At 41.6% G+C, this 12214-nt stretch overlaps 1 long non-coding RNA gene across 1 annotated transcript; it reads right to left on the reverse strand.

The window, feature by feature from the left end:
* Positions 1 to 9599: 9599 nt before the first annotated feature.
* LOC120876741 lies at positions 9600 to 12134 on the reverse strand. Its single transcript, XR_005724199.1, has 2 exons — positions 11368 to 12134; positions 9600 to 9744 (listed from the first exon to the last, which is right to left on the reverse strand). It is a non-coding gene; the product is annotated as an uncharacterized LOC120876741 (long non-coding RNA).
* Between the last annotated feature and the right edge of the window lie 80 nt (positions 12135 to 12214).

Here is a 12214-nt window from a genome sequence, read left to right on the forward strand (position 1 = left end):
CGAGCGCCAATGGCCCAACGTAGATGGTGCAAAATCCTTGTCTGGAATTTTATTGGTCTTCCACGTAATCCAAGTTATTCAGCCCTCTTTCTCCACTTAATTTTCCTACTATACTATTGTTTCTTAATCTAATCTTATATTAATAAACAAATAAGCTTCTCTCACGCCAGCGCCGTCCCTGCTTCAAATTCCCTGGATCCACCGGGGCTGGACCCCAGCATGGGAAGATGCAAGAGTCTAGGCTCACTGAAATTATTCCTTTGGGATGGTTTTGAACTGTGGTGTTGGAGAAGACTCTTGACAATCCCTTGGACAGCAAGGAGATCCCACCAGTCCATCCTAAAGGAAATAATTCCTGAATATTCATCGGAAGGACTGATGCTGAAGCTGAAACTCCAATACTTTGGCCACCTGATGCTAAGAGCTGACTCATTGGAAAAGACCCTAATGCTGGGAAAGATTGAGGGCAGAAGAAGGGGACAACAGAGAATGAGATGGTTGGATGGCATCACCGACTCAATGGACATGGGTTTGGGTGGACTCCGGGAGTTGGTGATGGACAGGGGGGCCTGGCATGCTGCAGTCCATGGGGTCGCAAAGAGCTGGACATGACTGAGCAGCTGAACTGAACTGATGCATCTTAAACTATCTAGGGTTAGTATACTCTTTTTCTCCATCCAGAATTCCCCTTCAGGGTGCACCCATTGTAAGGGGTAACTGCAGGGGCTGATGACTTGATGGCAGGAAAGATTTTTGTTTACTTACTTGACAGGCAACATTTTTTTTTGTCCACACTGCCTACTTACTACACTCAGTCTTTGCAGATTCCACCTCCTTTGTGTGTCCCTTGAAAATGTGAAAATTAGTTCAGGCTGTAAAAACCTGCTGTGGTATTCATCAGGCTGAAATAACAGACAGAGAGAAAGCCAGCCACAAAATTAATAAGAAACAAAATTTTTCCCAGGGACATACTGCAGCGATAAAATATCATAACAACCTTCTTCTTGAAGTGACTATTTGTTTCTTACTCACTGAGCAATTTTGTTTTCTAAAATCATAGACTATCAGAAATTTTGCTTTTAGAATAGGAATGGAACTCTTGCCTGGGAGAGCTAAATAACTAAGAGGACAGGGTTTAAAACCCAGGTGTGGAGAAATTCAGAAAAGGGACTTCTAAACATGTATTCCACATGAGCCTTAACTTTATTGTTTCCAAGGAAACAAGACCCTGAGTCCACTGAGCAGTCCAGACCTGATGTAGGCTACTTTACTCTGGCTTTCTTTGAGCTATCAAACTACTGCCTGATTTACATTTCACCTAATTCCACCTCTCTCAGATCCTATAAGAACTCTTTTTCTTTGTGTTTGGTAGGACACTCCATGATTCCTCTGATGTGCTGTCTTCCTCATAGCAATGGGTCAATAAACCTGACTCCATTGGACTATGGATTGTCCCCGGTGGTCTTTGACTGATTAGAACACCCTGAAATACTGGTATCCTCCAGGTTCCCTCACAGGCCCTCTCTTCACTGCATACTCTCTTTGGATGACCTCATTCACTTCCATCCATAAGCTGATGAGCCCACAATTTATGGCTTAGGTCTCTCTTTGGCCTCTGAGATGTCTACTTCTGGTTGACTCAGGTTCCTTAAACTCTGTGAATTTAACACTGAATCTTTTTTGGGAGGGGAGGGGCAGCTACTTTTCACTTCTGTGCTCCAAGTAAGAACTAGGCACTGACCACCTCTGACCATGATATGGGTAGGCACACTCCTCACCTGGGTCAGATACCTCCTCACACACTGTCCTCAAACTGCAGCACACTGGGCAGCTGCTTTTCACATAGGTCAGCAGCCCAAACCTTAGAAAGCTGGGGGAGGGGGCAGGGGTTGGGGGCTGCAAGTGGAAAGTGGGTCTCAGTTACTCTGCCCCTTTCCCCTGATCCCTCAGTAATGGCTGGGGCCTCAAGAAAGAGACTGCAGAGGCAATCCCACCTGTCTTCCCCTCCTCATCTCTCATGGTGCCCTCCCTGGAAGCTCTTCCAGTGGTGTCTCTAGCTCATCCAGTCTTAGACCCTACTAGTGCCTTGGAAATTTCATAGCCAATTGTTTCATAGCCATTGAGCCTGATGGCTGTGCAGAAGGGTGAGGTGTGGCCTGCCTGCTGCCTGGAGGGAGGGTGAACATTGTGGGAAGAAGCTTCATCTTGGGCTGTGTTTGGTTTTCTCTTAAACACAGCTAAAAGCAAATACACTTCAACATCTTGAGGATTTAACTTCCATGTAAAGGACCCTCTAGCCATTTCTATTCCACTTCACCTCTGCTACATCTCATCTACCAAAGATGTTTGTATTCCTCTTATTCATGTAACTTTGACCTGACTTTTTGGAAAATGAAAAGGGGTCATCTTTCCCGTCCATTTCAAAGCACTGTTTACATTTGCCCATATTGACTGATGCCCAAATCACAGGTTTCTCTCCTTGGTGGATGTAGCTTCAGTATCCCATTTCAAACATTGTTTTCCCTTTAAAGCAACAGTCAACAGTGCATTCATGTGGTTTGTAAGGAAGGTTGGGGATCCTAGGACCCCATCAGCTACAGATGAGCTTGTTTCCCTCAAACCCTGAGCATTTTGACCTCTTCATGCTTCTAAAGCATTTAATTTTTAGTTCTATATTGTTTAATTCATAATCTTTGGTGGACCATTGATTATAGACATAACTATTTAAAGAGAAGTATAAAAATAAACCTGTAAATCTGTCTAAAGATGATTGTTACCAGATTCTTGCATTTATCCAATCAAAATTTATATACAGCATATCCAGATGTCACAGAGACTACAATGCCACAGCTAGAAGAAAGAAAAAAAAAAAAGCAGACACGACGGCTTTTCATGTATGGAGAATAAAGCCAGTCCACTCTCACAGGTGTCATTTGTGAAAACGGCTTGCAAACGGCAGTCTGAACCTTTAATCTCATCATTTAGAAAGAAAACATAAACGTTAGAAACAAAAAAATAAGCCTGTTGGATTTTAAAAAGTATTATGAAGTATTTCAGACATATACTTCCAATGTTAGGACTCACAGATCCAGTTTCTCCTTTGGGTTTTACTGAATTCCATCTTTTGAGTATACCATATGTAGCCATTCATCCTGTCATATACTGGAGTGCAACTGCTGGGACCAAGAGTGTGTTTGAATGATTGTGTGTGTGTGTGACTGTGATGTAGCCAAAGTGCCCACACAAGAGGTTAGGTCTGTTTACACTCCCACCAGCAGGAATGATGGTTCCATTTCCCACACCCTCACCAACTCTAAATATTAAAAAATTTCTTAATTTTTACCAACCTGATGACTGTAATATGACCTCTCATTCATACTTTAACTTACATTTCACTAGTTGTGCATAATTTTTGTGTGTGGACCATTTGGTTTTGTTCTTCTGATAAAAATCATTGCCCATTTTTATATTAGGTTTCCTGCTCTTCAGCTGACTTGTGGGAGTTCTTTCCATCCTTTGGATTTTTACTAATTTGTTATACATGTTACAAATATTTCCTTCTCATCTACCTCTCTATCTGCCTCTGTTTTTACTTTGCATATAGTGTCTTTTTTTGAGAAAAAACATAGAACGTAAAAATTACTATTTTAAGGACTTCCCTGGTCTAGTGGTTAAGACTCCACACTCGCACAGCAGGGAGTACAGGTCCTATCCCTAGTCAGGGAACTAAGATCACAGAAAGCAGCCTAAAAATATATACATGTATTACCATTTTAATAAGTTTTAAGTGTACAATAATTCAGCGGCATTAATTACATTTACCATATTGTAAAACCATTACCACTATTTCCAAAACTGTTTCATCATCTCAAACGGAAATTCTGCAAACATTAAGTAATAACTACCCATTTCCTCCACATGCCTCTGTAACCTCTAATCTACATTCTGTTTCCATGAATGTGACTATTCTATATATTTTATATAAGTGGTCACAAAATACTTGTCCTTTTGTGTCTGACATTTCATGTGGTATAAACTTTCAAGGTTCATAGAAGTTATAGCATGTATCAGAACTTCATTGCTTTTTATGGCTGAATAACATTTCACTGTATGTGTAAACCACCTTTTGCTTATTTATTCACCTGTTAATGGACATGAGTTGTTTCCACCTTTTTTTCTATTGTGAATAATATTACTATGACCCTGTGCCTGTGCTTGTGCCTGTGTGCTAAGCTGCTTCAGTCATGTCCGACTCTGCAATTGCACAGACTGTAGCCCGCCAGGCTTCTTTGTCCATGGGGTTCTTCAGGCAAGAATTCTGGAATGGGTTGCCATTACCTCCTCCAGAGGATCCTCCCAATGCAGGGATCGAACCTGAGTCTCCTGTGTCTCCTCCGTTGCAGGTGGATTCTTTACTGCTGAGCCACTGAGGAAGCCCCATTATGAACAAGGGTATACAAATATCTCTTTGAGTCCTTGCCTTCAGTAAACCTAGGAGTGGAATTACTGGTAGGTTCTATGTTTAATACATTATGTTCTATGTTTAACCTTTTGAGAAACAATCAAACTTTCCCACAGTGGCTGCACCATTTTACATTCCCACTAGGAATGCCCAAAGGTTCCAATTTCTTAACATCTTTGCCAGTGCTTGTTATTTTCCATTAAAACAATTTTTAAAATCATAGTCATCGTGGTAGGCATAAGGTGATTTGCATTTCCCTAAGCTGAAACTCCAGTACTTTGGCCACCTCACGCGAAGAGTTGACTCTTTGGAAAAGACTCTGATGCTGGGAGGGATTGGGGGCAGGAGGAGAAGGGGACGACAGAGGATGAGATGGCTGGATGGTATCACTGACTCGATGGACGTAAGTCTGAGTGAACTCCGGGAGTTGCTGATGGACAGGGAGGCCTGGCGTGCTGCGATTCATGGGGTCGCAAAGAGTAGGACACGACTGAGTGACTGAACTGAACTGAATGAATAACAACGCTGAGCGTTCTTTCGTGTGTTTATTGGTCTTTTGTATATCTTCTTTAAAGAAATGTCTATTCAAATTATTTGCTCATTTTTTGAATTCAGTTATTTTTGTTGTTCAGTCACTAAGTTGTATCTGACTTTTTGTAACCCCATGGACTGTAGCATGCCTGGCTCCCCTGTCCTTCACTATCTCCCAGAGTTTGTTCAGATTTATGTCCATTGAGTCTCGGTGATGTTATCTAACCATTTCCTCTTCTGCCCTTGCTCCCTTCTCCTTTTGCCTTCAATCTTTCCCAGTATCTGGGTCTTTTTCAAAGAGTCAGCTCTTCACATCAGGTGGCCAGAGTAATGGAGTTTCAGCTTCAGCATCAGTCCTTCCAATGAATATTCAGGACTAATTCCTTTAGGATTGACTGGTTTAATCTCCTTGCAGTCCAAGGGGCTCTCAAGAGTCTTCTCCAGCACCACAATTCCAAAGGATCAATTCTTTGGTGCTCAGCCTTCTTTAACGGTCCAATGCTCATATTTGTACATGACTACTAGAAAAACCATAGCTTTGTTTATTGGACCTCTGTTGGCAAAGTGATGTCTCTGCTTTTTAATATGCTCTCTAGGTTTGTCATAGTTTTCTTTCCAAGGAGCAAACCTCTTAATTTCATGGTTGCAGTCACTGTCTGCAATGATTTTGGAGCCCAAGAAAATAAAATTCGTCACTGCTTCCACTTTTTCCCCCTTCTATTTGCCATGAAGTGATGGGACCAGATGCCATGATCTTAGTTTTTTGAATATTGAGTTCAAAGCCAGCTTTTTCACTCTCCTCTCTCACTCTCATCAAGAGGGTGTTGAGTTTTAGGAGTTCTTTATTTTTTCTGGATACTAGACCCTTATCGGAGATATATCTGCAAATAATTTCCCGTATTCTGTAGGTTGTCTTCTCACTTTCTTGATCATCTCCTTTGATGTACAAAAGCTCTTTTCTTCCTTTATTGCCTGTGCTTTTGGTATCCAGAGAAGGCAATGGCAACCCACTGCAGTACTCTTGCCTGGCAAATCCCATGGATGGAGGAGCCTGGGGGGCTGCAGTCCATGGGGTCACTAAGAGTCGGACACGACTGAGCGACTTCACTTTCATTTTTCACTTTCATGCATTGGAGAAGGAAATGGCAAACCACTCCAATGTTCTTGCCTGGAGAATCCCAGGGATGGCGGAGCCTGTTGGGCTGCTGTCTACGGGGTCCCCCAGAGTCAGACACGACTGAAGCGACTTAGCAGCAGCAGTAGCTTTTGCTTTCATATTCATAAAATTATAGTCATAAAGATTTTCCCTAATGCTTTTTCAAAGTTTTTTTTTTTAATTTTCATGTTTCAATGCCATTCTCCCAAATCAAAGATTTTTAAAACAGTTTTAGCTCTTAAGTTTAGGTCCATTTTGAGTTAGCTGTCTTGTATATGACATGAGGTGTCTGATTTTATTCTTTTGCATATACAAATCCAGTTGTCTCAGCCATTTGTTGAAGAAAAAAATATTTTTCTATTGAATTGAGTTGGCATCCTTGTCAAAAAGCAATTGGCCTTTGATGTATGGGTTTACTCCTGGATCTCAATTTTATTCTAATGGTCCTTGTGTCTATCTTTATGCCATTACAACCCCCACCCTTTTTTTTTACTGTTGTAGCTTTGTAGTATACCTTGAAGGGTAAAGTCCTTCAAATATGTCCTTTTTCAAGATTATTTTGGCTAGTCAGGATCCCTTGAAATTCCATATGAATTTTAGGATTAGCAATCCATTTCTGCATGAAAGACTTGTAATTTTGATAAGGCATGATGTGTTTTATTGTCCAGAAATTTTATATTTTGATATGGTTAAATTACCTATCTTTTCCCTTATGACTTTTGTGTTATGCATGTTGTTTAGGAAGGTCTTCCCTATCCCAAGGTTATCAATAAATTATTCTACTTGTTTCTGATATCTATCATTTTATGACTATAAGTCATAATGTAATATAATCCACCTGGAATTTACTTTTGCATATGGTGTGAAGAAAAGATTTGTAACTATTTTTTTTGCTAACTAGATAACTAATTGTCCTTACATAAATTATTGAAAAGATTTCTTTTTTCTATATATTTGAAATGCTACCTTATATTAAATTCCTACATGGGAGGATCTATTTTTGTTCTCTATTCTATTATTAATCTTGCCTAATCTTGCCTATTTTTTCCTCATTCTTAAAAATATTTTTGTGGTATTCTTTTTGGGATGAGTTTTAGAAACAACTTGTCAAATTCCATAACAATGAGATCCTATTGGAATATAATAGGAATATATTGACTTCGTAATTTGTGTAAATTACATTTTTATTTCTAGTCTTTCCAACTCCAAACATTTATATTTTTTCTTTCATTTAGATATTCTTGTATGTTCTTCAGTTAATTTAATTGATTCCATTAAGATACATTAAATATATAATTGATACAATCAAATTAATTTATATTGTTCATTTTCAGCTAGTAAATCTTTTTCTTGTTATACTCCTAAATATATTTGTTTTTGTTGCTATTGTGAACGACTTTGTTTTTACTACATTTTCTAACTGGACATTACTGGGATGCATAATAACTTCTGAATGTATTTTCTATATATTACTTATAGAAACCTTCCCACAGGTTTACTAACAGAGTTAAGCAGAGGTCTATATACAAGGTTGTTTAGTGTGGCACCATAAACGCAAATAATCAGAAATAATCTAAATATTTATCATTATGATATTGATTTATATATATAATACGTCTATACAATGAAATACTTTGAAGCTTTATTTTATTTATTTTTGACCATGCCCCCTGGCTTGTGGGATCTTTGTTCTCCGACAAGGGATTGAACCCGGGCCCTCAACAGTGAAAGTGCAGAGTCCTAACCACTGCCTGCCAGGGAATTCCCTATTTTGCAGCTTTAAGAGGAATGAAGTATGGGAAGTTGCTGTATAACACAAGAAGCTCAACTCGGTGCTCAGTGACAACCTAGAGGGGTGGGATGGGATGGGGGGTGGGAGGGAGGTTCAAGAGGGAAGGGACATATGTATATTTATGGGTGATTCATGTTGTATGGCAGAAACCAACATAACATTGTAAAGCAATTATATTTCAATTAAAAAAAGAGAAAATAAAATGCTTGGCAAATAAAAAAAGGTTAATACCATATTATAAATCAATGTGTACAAAATAAATTTGGTGGTCTTCAAGTGAAAAAAAAAGGAATGAAGTAGATCTATGTAGTCTGATATGTGAAGTTCTTTAAGATATACCGAAAACATTGTTACATAAAGAAGAAGCAACATGTAGAACAGTGTGCAAATGCTACATTTGTGTTTTTATATTCTTGTATATACCATGAGGTCGCAAAGAATTGGACACCATGGCTGAGTGACTTTTCACTTTCACATATATAAATATTTCTGAAAGGATGGATACACACTGAATTGTTAATGGTGTTAATAGTTAAAGGTGATTCTTCTAGAAAGAGACTGGGAAATTGGTGTGTATCTGTAAATGATGTGTTCACACCCATTTTTCTCTTCCAGGGAGCAGGGGAACACTATGTTTCCCAACCTTCCTACGTGATGTGATCTCACCAGTGAAGATGTGGGCAAAGAGTGTGTCACTTCAGGTCTAAGGCAATTAAATGTCAGTGTGAATGTCCACCCCCTTCTCCCTTCACCGCAACCTTTCTCCCATCTAAACAGTTGGGATCAAAGAACTTTGAGATGATGGAGATGCTGGTGGAAGCAGCTTGGATCTGAGTCACTGTTGAAGGAGAATAGTATACCAACATGGTCTCCCCGACACTGGAATATGAGGGAGACATAAATGTTTGTGTTTTAAGCCACTGAGATCTGAAGGCTTACTCTGAAAGCTGGGGTCTTTGTCCTGGAATCTGGGCTGGACTAGGACTGCTCTGGCCAACAAAACACAGAGGAAGTAATGCTATGCTAGTGTCTGGTCTCGAACCTTAACAGACTAGCAGCTTTCTTGCTGTCTGCTGGAATGCTTGTTTTGGGTTGTATCCTTTCAGAGTCTAGCCACCGTGTTTGGAGAAACCTGAGCTGTGTAAGAGGCCACATGCAGGGCTTTCATTTTAGGTTTTCAGCTAGGATTCACCTTCCAGTCAATAGCCAGCATCTCCTGCTGGTTAAATCAGTGAGCCATTATCAGCAACCAGCCCCACTGAGTCTTCATGTGACTCCAGTGGTTGTGACTACAACTATGTAAGAAACTCAAAGCAAGAATCACCGGAGCTCAGCCAACACTCAGAATCATGAGAGCTCTTAAGAAAGAGTTGTATTAAGTAAAAAATAACCAAGAGACACAGAGGAGGAAATGGCAACCCACTCCAGTATTCTTGCCTGGGAAATCCCATAGACAGAGGAGCCTGGCAGGCTGAACACACATACACACACAAAACCAAGAGACCACTGAATAGTCTGTCCTCTGCTAGCCAATAGACACATGTAAAGCAAAGAGGCTTTCTCTTATACTGTTTGAATTTTTGACTATGTGCATGTTATTTTTCAATTAAAAATGGTCAGTTTTGAATTCAAGACTTCTATGCACTGGGTCGTGAGAATTGTTTCTGCATATTTTTAATGAGAGCAACAGGGGTAAATATTTACTGATCACCTAGTCAGTTGATGCCAGGCCCTGTTCTAGGTGCTTGAAGACAGAGCTGGGATCAAGGCTGAACTGGTCCTGGCTTTCCTGAAGCTTCCAGCCTGGTAGGAGAGATAGGTCATAAACAACAAAACAAGCAACAAACAACACAGAAGCATGAGCCTTTCTGAGAGTGATAAATGCTCTGAAAGGAACAACTGGATGATCTGCAGGCGCTGATTAGGATAGGAGCTATTTCATTCAGATTGGGTCTTCTGAAATCTGACTTGCAGGCAAGAGTCAGCCCATAAATGTTTAGGAGGAAGAGAACCAGGAACAGGGGACAGCCAGGGCAAAGTTTCCACAGTGGGAGTTTGCCTGTGATTTGTTTTTCTTTTTTTAGAAAAATTGATTTCTTTTGGCTCTGCTGAGTTTTCGCTGCCGCGCAGGTTTCTCTCTCCTTGCGATGAGTGGGGATTACTCTAAGTGCGTGGCTTTTCCTGTTGCCAAGCACAAGCTCTAGGGTTTCAGCAGCTGCGGCTCCCAGGCTCTAGAGTACCGGCTGTAGTCATGGTGCACAGGCCCAGTTGCCCCTCAGTGCGTGGGACCTTCTCGGACCAGGGATAGAATCCCTGTCTCCTGCACTGGCAGGCAGATTCTTTACCACTGAGCCACTGGGGAAGTCTTAGCAGTTATTTCAGTGTGATGAATAAGGTCTCATTCAACAGTAGAAGAGGTAAAGTCAGAGATGTGGGCAGGAGCCAGACTAAGCAGGGCCTTGAAAGCCACAGAAAGGATTTAGGAATTTGAGTTGAATGTGCAGAAAAGCTTTAGGAGGGTTTTAAGTAGAGTAACAGGAACTGATTTAGGTTTTAATAATCACTCTGGCTGCTGGGAGATGCCTAATCCAGGTGCAAGTTTCAAACTACACTCTAAAGTACATTAGGTCTCTAAATCATGATATAATCACTTTTTATATTTATTGGTCATCACATCATGGCTTTCTAACATAATCAAAGATATATTAAGCAGCATGTTAAATGTGAAGCATAAATAATTTGTCTATATATTATGAATATCATCTAAAAATTTAAGTGAACTTTATAGTACAACTTTTCATATTCTAAAGATAAAAATATTTTTAGTCAAAACACTTCTTTATCATATATTATTCAAACACGACAAAATTATTTTAAATTTCCTAGATTAGGAAATCCTGACCCCAATATGACTCTCCAACTGAGAGAAATAATACTTCTCTGCCTCACAGTAAGGCAGAGCCTTAACAATATGCCCTTCAATATACACAACCTCAGTTCCTTTGATGGCGTCCCCAGGCCCCTGCAAGTCACTCACTCCTAAGAGGGAATTTAATTGTTGCCAATTGGCCCTGAGCCTCCATGGGTACCATCCCCTTCTCCTGGGCACAACTTCTAGTTAATGTTAACACCCACCACCCATTCCTTCAAGGGACACGGCTAGGGTTGGGCTGGGGCCGAGTTTAGAGAAGGCTTAACTGAAGTGCAGGCGCAACAAAGCTTTGCTGGAAGAGGTGACTTATGAGCAGGAGTCAGGCCCACGCATGGCATGTGCAAAGGAAATGAGGGTCAAAGACAATGGCACAGGAGGACTGAGCGCAATTCACTGTGGTTTCAAAGCACAGCCGCATACACGCTCCTGCGGGGTCTCCAGCAATTACAGCTTTCCAAGACTTGCCACCCATTCCCATTTGCATTTCAACAGACCTGTCACTTCTACGGCCTGCAGGGCTCCACTGAATCACTCCTTTCATACTTCACAGCAGCCCGTTTGCAGAGCTCTGGACTGGGGTCTGGCTGGAGACAGTTTTATCACAGTTCCTGCAAGCTGAGGACTCAAGTGAGTGTACCAGCAAGAGATGCTGCCGCTCTTCCAGAGCCACCCACATGGAGTGATAGGTGTTGGCCGGCTCAGCCGTCCCCTCTTGTGCAGTCTCAGGAAAGCCTTTTTTTCCCCTCTGGGGCAGGGGTTTGCTCGATGAAATCAGCTGTATTCCTTTACTCTCAAGGTCGTAAATTTTCTGCGATGAACTGGAGCCTAAAACCTTGCTCCGGACAAAGGCAGTTCTGCCTCCCGTCCTTCCAGGCCCGAATCTACTGGAAGTTTTTATATCCGCAAAGCTCTGCGTTTGTTCTTCTCGTTCGCTGCCTGGTATCCGTTTCTCTCGGCCAATTCCTATTTCATTCCTCATGATCCAGATCAGTGCCATCACCTCCGCAAAGCAGGGCCTCGTCCCTCAGTCCCTTCCTCTTCCGTACTTTCGTATCTCGCTGTTTCACACTGTCTGCCTTGTGTCTGTGTCGCCTCCCCTCACAGATCTTGAGCGCCTCGAAGAGCAGGGTCCGGGGGTGAGGGGATCTCCAGGTCCCCAGTTTAGATGCACCACCTGGTCCAGAGGGTTTGTTTTTGTTGACTTCGGTCCGGGCGCGGTGGGGTTAAGGAACACAGGCCCCGCCCCCCGGAGGCCCCGCCTGAGGAGCGCGCCAACAGGAGAGGGGAAGCCGTCTCAGAGGCCCCGATCTCGGTCCTCGCTCACAGCTCCGACTGCCATAG

Source organism: Oryx dammah, unplaced genomic scaffold (assembly GCF_014754425.2).
Source record: "Oryx dammah isolate SB20612 unplaced genomic scaffold, SCBI_Odam_1.1 HiC_scaffold_17, whole genome shotgun sequence".
Classification (NCBI taxonomy): Eukaryota; Metazoa; Chordata; class Mammalia; order Artiodactyla; family Bovidae; genus Oryx; species Oryx dammah.